Consider the following 22,256-nt stretch of genomic DNA (forward strand, 5'->3'; position numbering starts at 1 on the left):
TGGGTACTGCTCAGAGGGAATGAAGAGGTGTATCCTGGATGTGGGCAAGGGTCAAAATCTGTCGTATTTTTAATCCTGGGTATCAAAGAAGCCACCTGGGAATCTAAGTGACTTAGTGAATTCCTCTACTCCCTATTCCCATTCTATTTGTAGCCAGAGGTGTGGCATTATTTCCTGAGGCAGCACCCTGCTCAGGGATCCAGGATCCGCCCATCTCATCTGGAGACTGGAGTCACAGCTTTGAAGCAAACGTCCCACAAGTGCAATGGCTGCTGCCCTGCCTCTCTTTTGTAAAACAAGGAAGTGAAGGTAGTGAACTCTGGATTCAGAAAGAACGAGTTCAGAATCCTGACTTTGCCATTGTGTAGCAATATGACAACTTAATTGCTCCAGACATCAGTTTCTTGTCTGTAAAACAAGATGATAACAAGTCATTGGGTACTTATGAGATGTTGCCCCGGGCACCATACTGTCCTAGCTTAAGCACACACCAAATATTAATAACTATGGTTATTCCCTGAACCACCTACAGATTGGTTGGGGGGACCCCCAAAGGGGAGATGCACTCTGTTCTGAGGCCCCAGCTGTCTGGGGAAGGGCATAGTGTGTGTATGTAGAGGATCCGGACTCATTAGAATCAACTGTGAAACAGTTATTTAAATCTGTGCCTGGATGTCCCTTCAGATCCATTAAACCAGGCACTGGGGTAGGACCTGGCACCAGTTTTTTAACTTCCATACGTGATCCTGATCTTAAACCATTTGAGCCCCTGAGGTGTTCACACTCCAGTTCTTCAGCATCCCCTGTGATTTCTGATTCAGTGGGTCTGGGATGGGGTCAGAGAATATATTTTTGTGTGTGTGTGGTACTGGGGATTGAACCCAGGTGCACTCTACCACTGAGCCATATCCATGGTTGTTTTAATTTTTAAATTTTGAAACAGGGTCTCGCTAAGTTGCTGAGAGTCTCGCTAAGTTGCTGAGATTGGCCTCAAACTTGCAATCCTCCTGCCTCAGACTCCTAACTCACTGGAATTATAGGCTTGCACCACAGTGCCCAGCTTGGGGCCCAAGAATTTCTAACAAGGTACTGATGAGTCCTTTGAAAAGCATTGCCTAAGCATCAGGTGATTATAATGTGCAGCAACAGTGGAGAGCTGGCCCAAAGAGCTAAGCGCCACTGGGGTGGACTAGGTCACCTGTCCAGCACCTTCTTCCTCATGCAGGGAGGTCCACTGCCTTGCAAGATGAGTCCAAGGTAACCCCACAGCACACAGGAGGGACTTAAGATTAAGGATCCATGGGAATTCAGATGCAGACCTGCCCAACCCCAAACCCTAGTTCTTTTCTCTCAGTTGCTTTGCAATCGCAGCGCCTTGCATCTGAACTGATGACCTCTGGGAGCCTGGAAGAATCCCTTTATTACTAAGAGGGTGGAGTTGTCTCTCCTGCCCTGTTCCTTGAGTTCCAGAGTCACTTACCAGGCTCTGCTGGTCTATGGCTTCTTATGAACCGTTAAAGCTGCTGAGTGTATTGACCTTTTATGACCACCAGGTGGTAGCCTTGGGCCATCTGTCTGTCAGGCTGTCTTGCCTGCAGAACCAGTCTGAGGACACTTTGGGATGAGGGCCAGAGACAGTGCCTGAGGATTTCTTGAGGGACCTGCCAGTCTATCCTCCCTCAGCCACAGATGCTGAGGCTCAGAGAGTGGCTGGGATGTGCCCCAGGGCATACCATGATGCAGCCTGTCCTGGGAGGCAACCGCGTCCTGACTCCCAGTCCAAGATTGTTTCCATAACTTCAGGTCCCCTTGAAAGCTGGGGCAAAATGAGATTCCCAAAGGCAGAACAGTCCTAAGGGAAATCTATCTGGACTTCCTGCTTCAGGCTGTGATACTTGGATGCTCTGAAGGAGAGATCACCCTGCTCCATCTCCCAAGAGGTCAGAGTCAGGACCCCAGAGTGCAGCTGTAAGCTCTGATTCCACTCATGGGTCCCTGACCTCCTATGCAGCCAGTGTCCCGTGCTTTACCCCTGCAAATGAATACAGTCCTCTAGCAACCTCATGTTAGAGATAAGGAAACCAAGCCCAGCTCCCAAACCTAAGTTCTGTCGTCCCAGCAGACTAGTTAATGGGTGGCCCAGAGCAGTGTCTCAGAAAGCAGATCAGAGTCCTCAGAAGCCCAGCTGTTACCTGGTGACTGGGCTCATCCCTACTCAACTTCTGCCTCTACCTCCTCGTGCAAAATGGGAATGAATGTTAGCCTCGACTCCCAGAGCTATTGTGGAAACAAAGGAGACCAGGGAAGTGAAACCATTTTGAAATCTGCCCTGGCCTGTACAGTATCAGGTGAAATCATGCTCCCCGAGGATGCCTCTCCCTCTTGGTTCTGTCCTCTGAAAAGTGCCCATCAAGGTCCACAGAGCCACACAGGGAGGAGGCAGACCTGGGCTCCCTCAGGACCACCTTGCTCTGAGCTCTTCTCCTCTGACCCTTCAGTGGCCCCAGATTAGTTTCCACCCCCCATCTCTCCCCACCCTGTCTACCCCTCTGCTGCTGGCATCCTGCCCTGGGCCCAACCTCTCTCTCGTCCCCTTTTTCTCCATTCACAGCGCCCCTATCCTGGGCCCTTTCTCCAGACTCTAGACCCAGGAGGGACCTCTCTTCCCCTGGCAGGAAGGCCAGGTGAATGACTGCTGTCCTTGGTGGCAAGAGCCTGTCTCTAGAGGCCATGATAGACCGGCCTGATGGAGGCATGGGGTCAGAGGTGGTGGTTCCAAGTCCAGGTGAGCTCTATCTGGTTTCCCAGATGGAGCCAGACAGATGGATGGCTCATGCTGTCTGATGTCACGAACCCATGGGAAGCGTCAGTGTATTAGGAGACTCTGACCCTCCTCATCCCGCTCACCCTGGCGGGCCTACAGGAGAGAGAAGGGTGTGATTGGTGCCTCTTTTCCAAGAGCATGTATGTAAATGCCTCAGAAACCAGTTCTGCATTAAAAAAAAAAAAAAAAAAATTGCCCGCGCTGTGGAGAGCTGGGGTGCCAGCCCCATTGCAGTGGGCAGTTGCCACTAAGCCCCGATAGATGGTGGCTATGCAGAAAGGCTGGCCAGGGGCATGTCTTTAAGGGCCTTATCTTGCCTACAGCCAACCAGCTTGAGACCTAAGCTGCACTCCACCTCCCAGCTGACACCTGTCTCCTTTTGCCTGGGGCCATTGACTTGTGGCACAGATATATCCAATGACAAAATGTTAACTACCTTAAAAGTGAGTAGGGCACACAGCTGTCATCCCAGGAGGTCAAGAGGATGACGCAGGAGGATTCAAAGATTGAGGCCAGCCTCAGCATCTTAGCAAGACCCTATTTCAAAATAAAAAATAAAAAGGGCTGGGGATATGACTCAGCGGTAGAGCAACCCTAGGTTCAAACTCCAGTACTGCAAAAATAAAAATATAAATATAAATCCTCCTTGGAGTGCATCTTGGTTTATGCACAGCAGTGTCTGTCCCCCTAAAGTTTCTACCCAGGATAAATCTAATCCTACTTTGACTGGGTGACCTGTCACACACCTCCAGGTGGTTTTCTGTGCTATTCTTCTACCCTGAGTCCTTGTCTATAGTTCAATGTCCCAGGTTTCCTCAATGTTTTATGTGGAGTCTTCCCAATTCCCTCCTCCCCCCACCACCGGTGGACCCCACCTCCACCCAGCCCAATGCTGTGACTCCCCTGGCCCATTCCTCTCCACTTCCCCCAAACCCCACTTTCAGTGACTCCTTAACAAATGGGGAAAAGGTGGGGAAAGAAAACAAAAACCAAAAAAACAGACCCAAGCAGAATCAAAGAAAAGAGCAGCCTCCTCCCTCCAGCCCAGGGCTGGTGGATCCTGCAGCAATGGCAGAATGAGTTCAGAGGACAAGTGTTGTCTCCTGCCACCTCAGCCTGAAGCATCAAGGAAAATTTGGGGGGTGGCTGGAAATAACCTTGTAAAAATGACCACCGTTGGTGGAGCACACCTGAGTCACCTCTGACTCAGATGCAGATTCCAGGGTGGAGTGAGGGGACGGGAAAGGCTGCTGGCCCCTCTCAAACCCCTCATCTCCCTCCCTCCCTCCTCCTTCCACCCAACCCCAGTGGGAGTGGAGAAAAGTGCTCTCATTCACGGAAAAGATCCTGCAGTGTCCCTGTGCTTCCCCTGGCCTGACCTGCTGTGTCTCTGGGCGCATGGTTACCCTGCTCCCTCCCAGCCCCCAGCCCCATCCCAGGCCCGCTGCGCTGACTCCGAGGGTGTAGGTGTCGGCCAGCGGCCAGCGCAGCCCAGGTTCCAGGGGCCGAAACTAACGCTGCCCGGCTTCCTGCTCGGCATTCTGCGGGCTGGGCAGCCGCCCCGCCAAAAGGCTTACTCACAAATGGAACAATTTCTCCTCTATATGGAAAGAACATATGCTCTTCCTGATGGGGGTGAGAGGGTTTTGAGTAGCTTTGCCGAGACTTGGAGGAAAAGCCCAGCGCTGGCCAGGTCCCAGCCCTGTGTGTTTCGTGGCAGAGCCTGGAGGCCTCAGCTCTAAGCACAAGGGAGGCCCCGGGGAACACGGATGGGGACACTTGGCTGATCTGGTCCCCTCTCTCAGGGCTGAATGTCCTGGGCACCTCATTCTCCTATGCTACTCCTGGGACAGGGAATGAGGGAGGGGGTGGACTTAGCTCTCTGCCAGCCTGTCTCAGCTTAGTGCGGCAGCTGTGTCCCTCCTGTTATGAGGGCTGGAGCAGCTCTGCTTGACTGACCCCCCATGGAAGACCCCCGGTCTGGTACAGAAGCTGGGGTAGAGGGAGGATTGAAAGTGAACTTTTTCACTTTGAGCTAGCATTTTTCCCTAAGAGGTGTAAAAAGGCTGGAATTCTGCAGCCAGGGTTCTTCTGAAATAGGAAACCTCAGGAGCCTGGACTAAGGTGCAGCCAGCGAAAGGGCAAGACCCGCCAAGAGCAGACTGCAGTCTGGCCACGCCTGAGTTGCTTCCTGGCAGGGTGATCCTGAGTGGGAGCCCCTCTGAGCCTCTGGTTCCTGAGCTACAGATTGGAGCTAACACTCCCTGTCCTCAAGGGTTAACGTGTGGGTCAGAGACAGTGATGCCAAGTGCTGGGCATCAACAAAGGGGAGCTCTGAGCAAAGACGCAACAGAGTTTGCTCTGGGTGGGAGACTGGCTGCTGGCGAGGGAGGCGGTGACACCAGCGTGGAATCATTTGGTATAGGCCGGCATTTCTGGGCTCTTCAGGAGGGCAACACCCTGGGGAATCTGCCCCTGAGGCTGTAATTTTAAGACCTGACCCACTCCAGAAACCGTGGCGTGTTGCTAGGGACCCAGCACTAAGAAAACAATCGAATTTGTAGTTCTCTTAGAAAACCTCTTGAACTTGGGGCTCCCCTTCTCTTTTCATCTTCGAGCCCAGAGGTTTAGTCCTGAACCAAAAAGAATCTGGGTTTCTGGTCAGCCTTCTCAGATAAAAAAAACTGTTGGACCTCAAGCAGATTGGTCTACCTCTCTGAGTCCAATTCAGGCAAGCTGAATGTCTGAGCCCCCCACGTCCCACCAACCAAATGGGGACATTAGTGATCACTTCAGAGGGTGACTGTGGAGATAAACTGACTGAGTGCCTGGCACATTGCAGGTGCTCAAAAGAAAAGAGCCATAGGTGTCATTACTTATTCCATGTTTTTTGGAGTTATATGTAGTAGTGGGATTTATTATTAAATATTAATATGTGCATCACGATAACTTGTTCAACGTCATTCCCTCATATTTCCCCCTCTCTCCCCACTCCTTTCCCCATGGTTCCTTTCCTATACGGACCTCCCTTGGATTTTCATGAGATTCCCTCCCTCACCTTTCTTTTCTTTTTTCCTTTCTAACTTCCACATATGAGAGAAAAGATCAGACCCTTGATTGTCTGAATTTAGCTTATTTTGCTTAACATAATGCTCCCAAGTTCCATTCATTTTCCTTCAAATGCCATAATGTCGTTTTTCTTTATGGCTGAATAAAATTCCATTGTGTGTTTATACCACATTTTCTTTATCCATTCATCCATTGATGGACCCCTAGGCTGGTTCCATAGTTTGGCTCTTGTGAATTGTGCTGCTGTAAACATGGGCATGTGTGCATCACTGGAGTGTGAGGACTTTAATGCTTTAGAATAAATACCAAGAAGTGGTATAGCTGGTCATATGGTAGCTTCATACCTAATCTTTTATGGTACCTCCATCATGACAACCACAGTGGTTGCACTAATTCACAGTCCCACCAACAGTGTCGTGGTGTCAACGTGTATCATTAATGTTGTTTTGCACTGCTGCAGCTGCTCTGGGCCCTGGGGATCGAGGATGAGGAAGAGCCAGCTGCTGGCCCAGGCTGCTCACACCTGCCTTGGTCCCAGGTGAACTGTCTTGCACTCAGAGTTGTAAGGGTGGGTTTTCTAGTCTCTCCTCTGCTCCCCTGTGAGACCAAGAGTTGGAGCACTTCACCATCCTCTCACTCTCCCCAGCCCGTAGCCTGGCTCTGGTGTTCCACCAACGAGTGAATGAAGAGGAAGAGATGGATGGAGTGATGGAGGGAAGAATGGAAGGAGGGATGAATTCATTCCTACCCAGGATTGGGCTAAGAGGTCTTGTGTTTGATTCAAACATTCTTTTCTCCTTAAACTTTCTCCCATCTAACCAAGTTATTTTCCTTCCCTAAGGAAAAATAACACACCAGCATAGCATAAGGCACAAATAGCACACTGGCCAACTTTTATCAAGGGCTCATTATGCACCAGGCACAGATCTACATGCTGTATATGTATGTATATTAGGGACTGTGGTTATGCTCATTGCATGAACAGGGAAGCTGAGGCACAGAGAGGTTAATCAACTTGTCTAAAGTCACGCAGGGATTAAATGGAAGATCTGGGACTTGAATTGATATTAAGATAGAGGACACATAGGAATCCCTTACCTATGTCAGGGAACTGACAAGGCAAACACTTTTCCCTTTAGAGAAGCTCAAGTCCCCACCCTGGCTTTAAGACAAAAGTATCCCAGGCCAATGATAGAGCCAGGGCAATGACAGAACACAGAGGTCCTGGCTTTCAGCACCAGATAGTAAAAAATGGAACGTGACCAATATTTATTGTGACCTGTGCCTACTATGTGTCGGGCATGCTGCACATCTCCAATCTTGAAGCAAAAGAAAACTCTGGTTCATACAACCTCCCAGCTGTCACCCTACTCCTCCCAACACGATCCACACCCAGCCTCTCCATTGTCTTGCCCTGGTCCACTCTAAACCACAACTCTGCTCTCCAGTCCACCTCTCCTGGCAACTCTGCTCCACAGAAAGCTCCATATGGGCAAGTTTACAATACTGCACACTTAAGTTCCCACCTCTCAGTACAATTCAACGTGGGGTGGAAACTTCTCCAGAGCAATTGTCCTCTGCTGTCCTGTTTCTCTCTCCCCTGCATCCTCTGAGCATTGCAGTCCTTAGGGCTTGGACCTGGACTGCCTCTGCTCTGAGCAGCCTTTCTCCAAATAGCTTTATGATTGCACTCAGTCAATGAATATTTATTGCATGTGCTGTATGCATCAGGTATTGTTCTAGGCACTGGAGAGGGTAGAGAGCAAAACCTACATTTCTGCCCTCATGGAGGTAGAAAGTATGCAAATAAATATATAATATCATATCAGTTGGTGATAAATACTATAAGTAAAGCAGATGAAGAGAGAGAAAGATCTACACTGGGTATGGAGCTGCACACCTATAATCTCCTTCACTCGGGAAGCTGAGGCAGGAGGATTGCAAGTTAAAAGCAGCCTCAACAACTCAGCAAGACCCTGTCTCAAAAAAAAAATTCTGGGGATATAACTCAGTGGTAGCGCACCCCTGTGTTCAATCCCCAATACCGCAAAAATAAAAGAGAGAGAGAGAGAGAGAAAGGGAGAGAGGGAGAGAGAGAGTGAGAGAGAGAGCGAGAGAGAGAGAGATCTTTCAGATGTGTGAACATGATGGACAGGTGAGGAGATGCCTGAGCCCCCATCCCACCAGTGCTCTGAACCTTCCTCCCCTCCCTCTCAGTGGTATCGCCCACACAGATACTCATCTCCATCTCTAGAGAGCCTCTTCTCTGTGCAGGTCCAGCAATCTCTTTGACCTGGACTCCTGCCATAGCCTTTTAAGGGATTTTTCTATTTCCATTCTTGCCTGTTTCTACCCATCCTTTATACTGGAGTCAGACTAATTTTTTTTTTTTAAGTTATGCATGGCATTGCATCATTCATCTCTCTAAAATGCTTTTTGATAATGCTGTTACTGCCTCATTTGAACCCCTTAGGCCCCAGGTGCAGCAATTGCTAACACCTGTATCCTTTTGTCTAAGGGTTTTCTCTGGTTACCAGAAAATGTCACTCCTTTGTCCACCCAGGAGCAGTGCTTGGTCAATGACTAATGGCAGGTGGTGGATCAGTCCCCAGCTCCCTGGACCTTGGGTGGGGCAGTCCCAAGATGTATGTACTGAGTGGCTCCCCAGTAGGACTGAGCTTGAGTTACTGTCAAAACTGGTTTGATGACTTTGATGACTGGCTTTTCAGTGGTTTCCTTTATTTCCTGCGCTTCCTTCTGTTAGGGTCCCATTCTGACTAATCCCCGGAGAGTCAAAGTGAACACACAGTAATGCAAATCACACAATGAGGTTTTATTAAAGCAAGCTCAAGCCTGGACAGCAACCAGCCCCTCAGACCGATACAATGGCTGGGGGTAGGGAGCCGCCCCGAGTGGCGAGAAAGCCCTCTATTTAAGAGATTTCCAAGCATTCACACACAAAGACCTGTACATTATTGGTTAACATTTGAACAGCTAAACATTAGTCCTCCTCTGGTTGGATCCTGCCAATCTATTTGATTCTCATTGGGTCCCATCAGAACTGAACGGTCCTAGAGGAAGAAGGGAGGAGGGAAGGGGTGAACTGTGCAGGAGATGAGTCGGGGTTAGGCCCCACTGACCTTGATACATAAGGTTTCCAGGCAGCTGCACATTCCTCAGACAAATATCTCTTAACAACCTCAATAAGCACGGGGGCCCAGGAGTCCTGTTTGTGCTGTATTGGCTCTTGAGGGTGCAGTCGCAACTGCCTGCATCCTGGTGATTAAGACAGTTAGCTGCACAGATATCACCCTGTTCTCAACACTTCTATGGCTCCAACACATCCCCCAAAGCACATGCCCTAGAAACAGACAACAGAATGCAGTGGTGCCAAGGGTGCTTGAGGTGAGTGCTGAGGGAGGATCTTTAAGGGGTAATGAGGCTGTGAGGCCTCTGCCATCATGATCCGATTGACGCCATTCTTCTGGGAGTGGCTTTGTTGTTGCAGGGTGTCCTGAGAAACGAACAGGCTCCTGCCCTTCTGCCTTCTGCCATGGGATGATGCAGTAAGGAGACCCTCACCAGATGCTGACACCATGACCTTGGACTTCCCAGCCTCCAGAACTGTGAGGGAATCGATTTCTGTTCTTTGTAAATCACTGAGTCTGTGGTATTCTGTGAGCGCAGCACAAAATGGAGTATAGAGCTTCCCCATTCCCTTACAGGTGTTTCTGGGGACCACTTTTCAAATAAATCATTTCTGCTCAGATTCTTATCCCAAGGAACCAAACTAAGACCTTATAAATCTTTTCTTTGTTCACTTAGGAGACACACAGAAAACTCTGAAACCTGGTCCAGGTGGCTCTGCAAGCTCAGACCACTTTCTGCTTCTCTAACTTTATTGCCTCCATCTCTCCAGCCACTAAGAACTCCTTCCAAGCCCTCTGCTGGAATGTTCTTCCCCCAACTCCTCACTTGCTTAGGTAATTCTTTAGACAACTTGTTCAAAGAGGCCTTTCGTTACCATAGGTTGTAAACATACTTATTATTAAACATAGTTATTTGTTGGTGACAATAGGGACACAAGTGTGTTTTCTTCAACTCTTCATCCTCCAGGACTCCTACCCAGATGATGTCAGGTGAAGTAAACAAGTCAAAGGAATGAAAAAGTGGGCCATGGATAACTGTGAGTAACAAGAGATGCTGGCCTCAAAAACAGAGACCCTAGTCCTGAAATGGTATTACTCTAGAACTTTCTTCTATTACCACTTCACATTCCTCCATCTTCAACCTTTCTCTCTCTGCTGCACATGATCAAATCTTGCTTGTCTTAAAAAACAAAACAAATAAAAACCACCTCCTCCCCTGCATAAGTTGTTGAAAGGATGGGGGATTGAATAATAACCTGGAGGGAACTCTGAACTTCAGACAAGATGGTGGCCTAGCATGGGCTGCTGCAATTTTCCTCAGACTCCAATCCCAGTTGGTATCTCAGGAGAGATAAGAAAGTTAACAGATCTTAAAACGGCACCCATCAGCTAACCTCCTCACTGAGATATCCCTGGTAAGACCAAAGTAGGGTGAGTCCCAAGGTGTGGGGAACTGAGGTCTAGAGAGGCAACAAAGATGGACTAAGAGAGGATTTGAAGGGTGTCCTCCTTTTTCTTTCTTTCTTTCTTTCTTTCTTTCTTTCTTTCTTTCTTTCTTTCTTTCTTTCTTTCTTTATTAGTTTTTGAGACAGGGTCTCACTAAGTTGCTTAGGGCCTTGCTAAGTTGCTAATTCTGGCCTTGAATTTGTGATCCTCCTGTCTCAGTCTTCTGAGCCACTGGGATTACGTACATGTGCCACTGCACCCAGCTAGTGGTGTCCCTCTTTTTCCTACACCCTGGGTGCATTGCTGCTCACTCACCTTATCATTATGAGAGGGCAGGAAAACAGAGCAAGCCAGAGGTACCCTAGGAACCCAACCTGGGGAGGGGAATTCTATAAAAGAAGAGAGGATGGCTGCAGCTCATTGGGCAAAAATTTATCTAAGACTCAGGTATTTCTGGAGAGAAAAGGTGTGGACATGAGGGGACAGGGAGTAATTGAACCCAATCACACTAGAGACTCCATTCTGAGGTGTGCCCCCTCCTGGCTCACCTGAAGTGCTATGCCTTGGGGACTAGGCTTGTGCTCTGTCCACAGGAAGACACACCCAGCCAAGGTGGCCAACGCTTCCCAAGAACATAAAAGATGAGTTTGCAGGGAGAAACCCTGAGACCCCTGAGGAACATGAGCCCAAAAAGTTATAAGGAAAATATTCTTTACCAGAAGAAAGGAACTAATGGAAAGACTAAACAGGAAATCTAAATAATCATGATGTATTTTTAGAGATAAGAAGGTTATAGAATATGTGAATCAAGAGCAATTGATTAAAGATAACCAATTGGAGATATTTAGTATAAAAAGGAATTTTTATAATAAAGAGCTCAGGATGAATTGACTAGCAGAGAAAATACAGATGAAAAAGAAATTTCTGAGCTGACTGACTTGGTTGAGCACTATGACCAAAAGACCAGGAAGGACAGAGATAAACATGAAAGGCAAGTTAACAAATAAAGGGAGAATAAGATTAGTTCTGAGCTATGGAAGCCAGCTTCACAAGTAGCCCTCAATGATCCCTGTCCCCAGGTATTCACCTCCTTTTATAGAAATTATTTCCCTTCCAGTTGAACAGTTCTTACCTAATATCAATGTGATATTAAAAAACAGTGTAGTTTCCAAGTCTAGGTAATAAAGTTATTGTGGCTTTCTTCTTATTCTCTGGAATTACCTCCCAGGGGAAAGCTGCCATGTTGTAAGGACCCTCAACCAACCTTATGAACTGTTCCCAACCAAGCCAGCCCTCAATCCCTGACCCCCCCAAAATAGTACAAGATAATAGAGACTTCATTCTATGTTAAGCCATTAAGTTTTTTGAAATTTAATTTATTATTTATTTATTTATTAAATTAGGATCTCATTCTTGTGGTTGAACATGATGTGAAGTTACACTGGTCGTATATTCACATATGAACATAGGAAAGTTATGTCGGATTCATTCTACTGTCTTTCCTATTCCCATCTCCCCTCCCTTAAGCCATTAAGTTTTAAGGTAACTATGTAAGCAACAATAGATAAATAATATACCATTCATATGCCAAAAAACCCCAAAGACTGAACAGAATAGAGAAATGTATGAAAAAATAATGACCTAGAATTTTCCAGAATACAAAAGAATGAGAGTGAATATGGAAAAAATTCACTGCATTCCCAACTAAGTACCTAAGTAAGAATTCACACCTGGACACATTTCAGTGGAATGTTAAAAATTTCAAAGTAGAAGGTAAAGATCGATAAGCTTTCAGAGAGGAAAAGATCACCAACAAAGAAATAAGCACGAGATGGATAACTAACCTTGCAGCAGTGACATAGATTGCAAGGAAATGGAATAATATCTTCAAGGAGAAGGAGGAAAATAGCTTTCATTCAAAATGCAAGGATGATCACACTGGAAAACAGTAGTTTCTTTAAAAGCTTTTAACATGCAACGACCATACAACCCAGCAATTGCATTCCTGGGCATTTAACTCTGAGAAACAAAAGCATGTGTTCACACAAAACCTGAATGTGAATGTTTGTAGCAGCTTAACTCACAATAATCTTAAAGTGAAAGCAATCTGGATGTCTTTCAATAACTGAACAGTTGGATACACTGCAACGTGTCCAGATCATGAACTTCTACTCAAAAGAGAAAGGAACAAACTGCTGGTACATTCAACAATTTGGATGAATCTCCAGAGAATTATGTGGAGTGAAAAAGTTAACCCCAGCAGGTATATACAGCATGATATATAGAACTGTTTATAGAACTATCTGGAAATGATGAAATTACAAAAATGGAGAATAGTCTCATAATTGCCAAAGGTTAGGTCTGGGGAGAGGAGATCATGGAGGAAGGCATGTCATTCTGAATAAAATACCATACAACTTGCACACTGTTTCCAAAATGTTTCTTTCAATCTCTTAGCCTTCTGCCATGAGGTTAAAGGATTTCTCTCTGAGGAAAATGACTAAGCTGATCGGCAAAGACCTACAGATAATGTCATCTGGGAGTCCTGTTATATGCCTTGGATCTTAAATGTCCCCCAGAGCTCTGTGTGATAAAGACTTGGTCACCAGCCTGTGGTGCTCCTGGGAGGTGGTGGAATATTTAGGAGATAGGACTTAGTGGGAGGAAGTTAGGTCACGGGGATCATGCACTTGAAAGGGATATTGTGACCTTGGCCCCTTTCTCACTCTTCCTTTTTGCTTCCTGGCTGCCATGAGGTGAATAGACCTCCTCCACCATGAACTCCTGCCATGATGTATTGTGCTGCCACGGGCCCAAAGTGACAGGGCCAAGCCACCATGGACTTGAAACCATGAGATAAAGTAAATCCTTCCTCTTTAAGGTTGATTATCTCAGGAATTTTGTCACAGTGACATACAGCTGATTAACTCACTTCCAAATGAACCTTCACTCTCCAGGGAGGCCCACAGTCAACATACTGCTACCACACTAAGGAAGCTCTCCCAGTCAGGCTTGCAAGTCCTTCACTCTCCAACATAAACAGTCAGCAAAGGGTCACCAGGTCTTTGAGGGAAGTTTGTACCTGAGAGTTACACAAAGGGTGAGACCCAAGAAGGAAAAGATGAATATGGGGAGAAAAATTAAAGCAAAAGCATGTAATTAGTAGTCTCAGAAAATGAACAAAAGATACAATACCCAAAAGATAAGGAAGACTATTTAGAATAGAATCTTTAAAGAACAACAAAAAATGTTTTTCACAATTAAAGATTGTACAGCATAAATTTTAAATTCAAAGAAAATATTAGAATATAAAGTTGTATAAATCTTCCACAAAATAGACCAAGAAAATTAGAGATAGAAAAGAGGCTCTATGTAGGAATTTAATATGTAACTAATAGGAGTTCTAGAAAGAGAGAAGAGAGAAAACAAAGCGGAAGAAAATCTCTCGAACTAAAGAGTATGATGATCACCTAAGACAAAGGGCTTGTGAGATACTCAGCAGGATGACTAAAGGAAGACCCACCCCATGGTACACACTGTGGAAATGAAAAAGCATTGGAGATAAAGAGAAGACTCTATAAGCCTTAGGTAATGGGGAACACACCAAGGGCCAGGTGTCAGAAAGGCATCTTTTTCTTAAGACTAGAAGCTCGAAGATAAGGATGTAATGTTTCACAATTCTGAGGGGCAAGGACTTCTGACCTACAATTCTACACCTAATCAAACTATAAATCACATAGGAAGCAAAATAAGAATATGTGCTTTAAGAAATCTATACCTCCAAATATTTATCTTCTACATTGCTTTTCAAAGAAATTATTACAGGACGTGTTCCATGTAAATGGAGGAGGAAATAAACAAACAAACAAAAAAAAGGAGTTCTGATGTGAGAGACATTCCCAGGAGGAGGGGAAGACACATCTCTGGATGAAGGCTGTAGGGGCCAACCTACAGTGCAGCAGGACTGCAGGGAACCCTAGATAGTGAAATAGAAGAGGGAGTCATACCAAAAGAACTGTAGTCAACTGGTTATTTTCAGATGAATTCGTGGTAGGCACATAGAAAACTAAGTTTAAAAAAATGAGGCAATTATTAATGCCAAGAAACAAAAAATATACAGAATAGTAGGATCTTGCACTTTGGTCAATATTTATATAGTAATAACATTATGAACATTGAATATTGATTCCACTCCCCCTCAAATGATGATATAATTATTTGGGGAAAGATGAAGAAAGCATACATGCGAATGAATAGGGCTATGAACTTCATATTTCATATTTCAAGGAGTACATAATATTCCAAGTAAGAAAGCAAGGAAATAGTCAACTTGTGGGTGCTATTTAGAAATTAGAGGTAAATACCAGAAGAAAGAGTCGAATGAGTTGAAAATATTTACTTTTGGGTAATAGTTATTGTGGGTGGGAAGAGTTTGGACAGGTACACTGTTTTCTATTATAAGACTTGTTATATTATTTAATTTCTTCAAATAATTTTCAGATATTAATTTAATTTTAAAATAAAATATAATTGTGGAGATAGATGAATGAGATTGAGGAGTGATACATAGGGCTTTCATTAATGTTGTTTCTTAGGTAATGAATATAACAGGAATACAGGTGTCTGTTATATATTTCCCAGCACCATTTGTTGAAGTCTGTTTTTTTCCAAAGCATGTTTATGATGCCTTTGTTAGTATGAGATAACTGTATTTATGTGGGTTTGTCTCTGTGTCTTCTATTCTGTACCACTGATCTTCATTTCTGTTTTGGTGCCAATCTCACACTGTTTTTGTTACTATAGCTCTGTAGTATAATTTAATGTCTTCACTTTTCTTTCTAAGGATTTCTTTGGCTATTCTGGGCCTCTATTTTTACAAATGAATTTAATGACTGCTTTTTATATTTTTATGAATAACATCATTGGAATTTTAATAGGAATTGCATTAAATCTGTATAGTGTTTTTGGTTGTATGGCCATTTTGACACTATAAGTTCTGCCTATCCAAGAACATGGGAGATCTTTCCATCTTCTAAAGTCTTCTTCAGTTTCTTTCTTTAGTGTTTTGGAGTTTTCATTGTAGAGGTCTTTCACCTCTTTTGTTAGATTGATTCTCAAGTATTCTATTTTTTTGAGGCTATTGTGAACGGGATAGTTCTCCTAATTTCTTTTTCAGATGATTTGTCATTGGTGTATAGAAATGCAATTGACGTATGGATGTTAATTTTATATTCTGCTAGTTTGCTGAATTTGTTTATTAGTTCTAGAAGTTTACCAGTGGAGTTTCTGGGTCTTCTAAATATAGAATCATGTTGTTGGCAAATAGTGATAGTTCAAGCTTTTCTTTTCCTATTCGTATCCCTTTAATTTCTTTCTTTTGCCTAATTGCTCTGGCTAGAGTTTCAGGGACTATGTTGAATAGAAGTGATGAAAGAGGGAATCCTAGTCTTGTTCCAGTTTTTGGAGAGAATGCTTCCAATTTTTCTCCATTTCTCCCTTGTTGGCCTTGGGTTTAACATATTTTGGGGTATATTCCTACTATCCTTAGTTTTTCTAGTGTTTTGAACATGAATGGATGCTGTATTTTGTCAAATACTTTTTCTGCATCTATTGAGATAATCATGTGATTCTTGTCTGTTGATGTGGTGAATTATGTTTATTGATTTCCATATATTGAACCAACCTTGCATCCTTGGGATGAACCCTATTTGATTATAGTGCATTATCTTTTAAATATGTTTTTGTATGCAATTTGCCAGTATTTTATTAAGAATTTTTATATCTATGTTCATTGGAGATATTGGTCTGAAGTTTTCTTTCCTTGATATGTCTTTGTCTGATTTTGGTATCTGGGTACTACTAGCTTCATAAAATGAGTTTGGAAGGGTTCCCTCCTTTGCTATTTCATGGAATAATTTGAGGAGGATTGTTATTAGCTCTTCTTTGAAGGTCTGGTAGAACTCAACTGAGAATTCATCTGGTTCTGGGATTTTTTTTGTTGGTAGCCTTCTGATGCCATATTCAATTTCATTGCTTGAAATTTATCTGTTTAAATCTTCTATGTCTTCCCAAATCTTCAATTTGAGTAGGTTATGTGTCTCTAGAAATTTTTCAATGTCTTCAAGATTTTTTATTTTATTGGTGTATAATTTTCAAAATAGGTTTTGGTTATCATCTGTATTTCAGTAGTGTCTGTGGTAATAATATTTCCTTTTTCATCACAAATTTTAGTAATTTGATTTTTCCCCCTCTTTCTCTTGATTAGCTTGGCTAAGAGTTTAATTGATTTTTTTCAAAGATCAACTTTATGATTCATTGGTTTTTTGAATATATTTTGTTTCAATTTCATTGATTTTGGTTATGATTTTAATTATTTCCACTGCTTTTGGTGTTGATTTGTTTTTCTTTTTCTAGGATTTTGAGATGTAATATTAGCTTTTTTATTTGATGACTTTCTATTCTTTCAATGAATGAACTCAGTGCAATGGAATTTCCTCTTAGAACCACATTTATACATTTTGATATGTTGTGTCACTATTTTTATTTCACCCCTGATTTCATTGCTATCCATTGGCCATTCAATAGTGTATTATTTAGTCTCTGGCTGTTAGAGTAGCTTCTATTTTTTATTTTACTGTTTATTTATAATTTTATTCCATTATGATCTGATAGATTACAAGGAATTATCTCTACTTTTTTTCTATTTTCTAAGAGTTGCTTTGTGGCCTAAGAAAGGGTCTATTTTAGAGAAGGATCCATGTGCTACTGAGAAAGAAATGTATTTAGTCATTGATGAATGAAATAATCTATATATACCTGTTAAGTCTAAATTATTAATTATATTTTTTAGTTCTATAGCTTCTTTTTTTTTTGTTTGTTTGGAGGATTTATCCAGTGATGAGAGAGGCATGTTAAAATCACCCAGCATTATTATGTTGTAGTCAATTTGATTCTTGAAATCGAGAAGAGTTTGTTGTATGTAGATGCGCCATTGTTTGGGGCATAAATATTTATGCCTTCTTGATGTTATGTCTTCTTGATGTATAATTCACTTAAGCAATATGAAATGACCTGCTTTATCCCTTCTGATTAACTTTGACTTGAAATCCACTTTATCTAATATAAGGATAGAAACTCCTGCTTGGTTACAAGATCCATATGAATGATATGTTTTTTCCCCATCTTTTTACTTCAGTTTGTGGATGTCTCTTAAAGATAGCATATTGCTGAGTCTTATTCTTTTTATATAGTCTGCCAGTCTGTGTCCTTTGATTGATGTGTTTAGGCCATTTACATTCAATGTTATTGTTGAGAAATGATTTTTATTCCCTATTATTTTGATTTATTTTTAATTTGAATTATTTTCTCCTTTGATTAACTATTATTCTTCTAATGTAGTTCCTCCCTTTGCTGAATTTCAATTTTTAATTTTTTATTCATGAAATATTTTATTGAATATGTTTTATAGTATAGACTTTCTAGTTGTGAATTCCTTTAACTTTTGTTTATCATGGAAGGTTTATATTTCATTCTCAATTCTGAAGCTTAAATTTGCTGGGTATAATATTTTTGGTTGGCATCCATTTTATTTCAAAGCTTGTATATATCATTCCAAGATCTTATAGTTTTTAGGGTCTGGGTTGAGACATCAGCTGAGACCTGGATTGGTTCCCCTCTAAATGTGACACTTCATTTTTCTTTGTCAGCTTTTAAAATTCAATCCTTATTCTGTATGTTAGGTATTTTCATAATAATGTGCCTTCGTGTGGGTCTGTTGTCATTTTTTGTACTTGGGGTCCTATAAGCCTCCTATATTTGATTTTTCATTTCATTCTTAAGGTTTGTGAAATTTTCTGATATTACTTCATTGAAAAGATTGTGCATTCCTTTGGTTTGTATCTCTGGGCCTTCATCAATGCTGATAAATCTTATATTTGGTCTTTTCATTTTATCCCATATTTCTTGGAAGTTTTGTTCATGGTCTCTTAACATCTTTTTTCTATGGTCAACTTAATTTTCAAATGTGTATATTTTGTCTTTGTTGCCTGAAACTATCTTCCAAGTGGTCTAGTCTGCTAGTGATGCTTTCCATTGAATTTTTATTTTGGTTTATTGATTTATTCATTTTGAGGACTTCTGCTTGATTCCCCCCCCCCAAAATCTCTCTCTCTTTATTGATGTGATCTATCACTTCCTGTATTTCTTTTTTCTGATTTTACTCCTTACATCATCCTTTACTCACAGATTAGTTTAACTATGAATATTCTAAACTCCTTCTCTGACATTCCTTCCATTGTGGTGTGAATGGATTCTGTTATTGCAGTATTTTGGTTTGTTTGGGGCAATTTATTCCTTTGCTTTTTTATGATGTTTGTGTATCTACCCACCTAACAGTAAGGATCTGAAGCAGTAGAGTTTCTACACTGTGGACTTATCATGTCCCTGAAGGTTTCCAGAACCTCACAGTTTAGGGAGGAGACAAATAACAACAACAACCAATGCAAATGATATACAGCATTAAACCAGATAGTTCCTGCTATGACATCTACACTATCAATTGTCACAATAAACAGAAATAATGTGATTGGTTATTGCCTATTATAAAAACAGTTTGCAAAAGGGCTTACAATTTTGAATGGTGGACAGGAAGAGAACAGAAGTGATGTATGATGTGATGATTAGGAGGGAAGAAAAGAGTAAAAACTTTAAGAGTGAAAGAGACAACAATAGAGTTGATAGCAGAACAAAAGAAAGAGAATCAAGTGAAATATCTGTTATAGAACAAAAATTCATAAAATAAAAATAAAAAAGAACATAAAATAAAGCCAAAATATATTAATCAAATATCCTAGTTCTCAAAATACTGATCCATGAAAAATAACTAAATGCTAGAAATGATAAAAAAAAAAAGGTTTATATATACATGTCCATGAACCATTAGGTCACAATTGAACAGAGAAAGAAAAGAGGGAGTGGGGAGATCAATGAAAAGTTAAATAATTGTTTCCATTGGAGTTCAAAAAATTCTCAGTTTCCCATCTTAGCAGCATTAGGTGGAGTAGGCTGGAGCATCACATCTACTCTACATTCAGGGTAGGGTTACTGTAGTGTTCTGTGGACCCCATATGTGGATCTCCTAGAGATAGGCTCTAGATTCTTTGTTCCATGGTGATTGGTCCAAAGATTTTAAATCAGTACATCCCTAGGGCCTAGCGGTTGCCAGTCCATGCTGGGAGACTGCATCTCAGAGATCTCCCTGGGTTCCACTAATGTGGTGGAAGAGCCAATCCTTAGTCCCCTCCATAACCCACAGACCCTGCATTTCCTGGTCTCTAGGTTCAGTCTACAAACTCAATCACTCCTGCCCCTGCCCTTTTGAATTCCTGGCTGGCCAAGTCTCTCCCAGTTGGTCCTGGTGAGGGCCAGCCAGGCAGAAGGCAGGACTCAAGGGGGAGGACTCAGGGGCAGGGTTGGAGCCAGGTGGGTTAACACAACTTGTATTCCCCTGTGTAAACCCATGTCCACATTTGATTCTCTCCTGGTCACTTAGGCACTCTCTATATCATGTGGTGTGGGTTTGCCCAGTCTGTATTTTGGGCCCAGCTTGAGTTTCCCAGGAATCAGCATGACTGAAGAATTAATTTTATTTAATTTCAGTTCATTAAAATTTAAACAGCTATATATGATTACTAAGTACTATATTCTACATTGGACAATAGGTAAAACAACAACTGAAAGAATTATGAGGAGAAATAAATAAAGCAACAATAATAGGAGAGAGTAATGCCTTTTCTTAGAAAGGGATTAGCTGGGTGCTGTGGTGCACACCTGTGATCCCAGCTACTCAGGAGGCTGAGGCAGGAGGATGGCAAGTTCCAGGCCAGCCTGGTCAACTTAATGAAACCCTGTCTCAAAATGAAAAATAAAGAGGGCTGAGGATCAATCTCAGTTGAAGAGCACCCCTGGGTTCAAGCACCAGTCCTTGGAGTGGGTTCAGGGAGAGGATTGACAAAGAAAGTAAGAATGTTAATACTGAGTTGAATTTCTCCTCTATCATAATGATAACCTCTATCATTTCTGTTTTTACTTCCCGTTTTCCAAAGAAGTCAGACCATCTACACAGTTTGATAACAAATAGACATATTCTACCATTTACATAACTGATTCCATCCTCTGTCATCCTGATTCATGGTTTATCATGTTTTAGGCATTAAAAAAATATTTTCATCCTTTTGGAAACTTGGGTCAATACTTGGATGTCCCATTGGATTGGAGTCAAGAAACAGCAGTACCACTCCGCACACTCTCTTCCGTGTGCCCTTGACCCTGGACTCCTCTCTAGCCAGGGCCCTGTATGTCCTCCTCCTCGCAGCCAGCCTGTGCCCCAGGAGAAGCCTGCACTTCTGGTCTTCTCTTCTCCTTCTCCCTTTCCAATGCGCTGGCTCTGTCCTCAGGACTTCACTGAATTCTAACGAGCCTCTCAGTGACCTTCTGATGGTCAGAGCCAATGGACACCTTCTAGTGCTGATCTTAACTGACTTCTCTGCAGCATTTAATTATGTTGACCATACCCTCCTGGAGCTCTCTTCCCTGTCATCATTAATTATTATGAACAGAGCCTTCCCTGATTCCTTCCACCTCACTGTCTGCTTCTTTGTGGATTGCTCTTCTCCCTGCCACTTAAATACCAGGGTTCCCACAGCCCTTCCTCTGCAGCCATCTTTGCTTCTTGCTCTCTGCCTTGCCTCCATGAGGATTTTACTTAAATCTGTGACTTCATTTGCTCCATTAGTAGCTGAGTCTCCAGCCTCTTTCTTAAGTTCCATTCTGCTTGATTGAACAATATGCTGGTTCCTCAAACTGCCCCACACGTCTTCCCTGCATCTACATCTCCATCTTACCTTTCTCATGAATTTCTGCCTTGATTTTATGACTCCCTCATCTACCTAGTCTCTCAAACCAGAAACCAGAGCTTTCTTTGACTCTCCTCTCTTTCACTTCCCACATCCAATAATTCTCTAAATCCGAAAGACTGCATTTTCTAAATATCTCCTGCATTTGCTTCTATCATCTTCATTGCTTCGGCTCTTGACCTCAGCACTTCTCTCCTGGATTATTTGTATTTTCTTCCACTAGCCCCCTACCCACAATCTGACCGTCCCTCACTCTTCATTTCCTACTGCTTTCTTAAAAGTCAAAAGCTTGACATTTGCCTGTTCAAAGTATCTTCCATAATAAGTCTGGTAGCTATTTTCTTTCGAAGTATTAAGTTCTTTTGGAAATAACTCATCTATATTTGAGACCTTCTCCTTCCCCATAATATGTAGACCTTAAAGGTTCATAAACCAAGACTTCCTGACCTTCCTGAAATGGATAGATTGGTCTGTTTCCAAGGACACTGAGTCTTGTGTGGATTGATTCAAGGATGCAAAAACTGCCCATTTATTTGAGCAACAGCCCTCTGACAAGCAGTCTCACTAACCAAGCTATCGGCACTTCCATGGTTCCTGCTCTTTTGGTACTGGGGATTGAACCAAAGGGGCTTTATCAATGAACTACATTCCAAGCCGTTTTTAGTTTTTATTTTGAGACAGGGTCTCACTAAGTTGCCCAGGCTGGCCTGGAACTTGTAATCCTCCTGCCTCAGCTTCCCAAGATTACGGTGGCAACACTGCATTCAGCTCTGATTCCTGTACTTTTCTCAACCCTACTCATGAGGCGCTCCTCCACCCCACTCCCAATTCTTTGAATTATCATTTATTCTTTAA

The 22,256-nt window shown here is 42.7% G+C and overlaps 1 long non-coding RNA gene across 1 annotated transcript in view; it reads right to left on the reverse strand.

The window, feature by feature from the left end:
* Positions 1-72: 72 nt before the first annotated feature.
* Positions 73-22,256, reverse strand: part of LOC306654207 — a 48,744-nt gene continuing 26,560 nt past the window's right edge. The window contains exon 3 of the long non-coding RNA XR_013761906.1: positions 73-408. This is a non-coding gene — a long non-coding RNA (uncharacterized lncRNA). The remainder of the gene's footprint in view (positions 409-22,256) is intronic.

The sequence above is a fragment of the Sciurus vulgaris genome (genome assembly GCF_902686455.1).
Source record: "Sciurus vulgaris genome assembly, chromosome: 2".
In the NCBI taxonomy this organism is placed as follows: domain Eukaryota; kingdom Metazoa; phylum Chordata; class Mammalia; order Rodentia; family Sciuridae; genus Sciurus; species Sciurus vulgaris.